Source organism: Corvus brachyrhynchos, unplaced genomic scaffold (genome assembly GCF_000691975.1).
Source record: "Corvus brachyrhynchos isolate BGI_N302 unplaced genomic scaffold, ASM69197v1 scaffold602, whole genome shotgun sequence".
NCBI lineage: Eukaryota > Metazoa > Chordata > Aves > Passeriformes > Corvidae > Corvus > Corvus brachyrhynchos.
Window position 1 is genome coordinate 22,026 of NW_008236449.1, and position 727 is coordinate 22,752.

The window sequence follows — 727 nt, forward strand, 5'->3', positions numbered from 1 at the left end:
GGGTTGAAAATCTTCTGAAACATCTGAAAAAGGTAGTAATAGGAAAGGGAATGACAGATATTGTACAATCAGTAGTGAGCAAGTGTGAAATCTGCTGCAAAAACAATCCTGATACAAGAAAAAGAGTTGTGTTAGAAGTAACAAAGGCAGGGGATCTTCCTGGAGATTACTGGCAAATAGATTTTGCTGAGTTACCATGCAAAGAGGGATACAAGTACATATTGGTATTAGCTGACACTTTCAGCAGATGGCCTGAAACTTACCCCTGTCGCACTAACACAGCCAAAGTGGTGGTGAAAGTTTTGCTTAATCATATAATACCAAGGTTTGGGGTTCCTTTGGGTATGTCCTCGGATAGGGGACCACATTTTGTTGCAAATGTGATTCAAGAAGTTAGCCGGATTTTGGGAATTGCTTGGGATCTGCATACACCTTACAGACCCCAAGCAAGCGGTAAAGTGGAACGCATGAATGGGACCTTTAAAGCACAAATTAGCAAAATTTGTCAAGAGACATCCATGACCAGGGTTCAGGCCTTGCCTATAGCTTTACTGAGGATCCGCATACAACCGAGGCGGAGGGATAACATCAGTCCCTATGAAATACTGTATGGCAGGCCATATCAAATTCCACATGTTCCAGGTGAAATTCACATGAGGGGAAAACTTGATTTGCAGAGATATCTAATGGCCTTAGATTCTACTTTGCAGAAGCTCCAGAATTACAT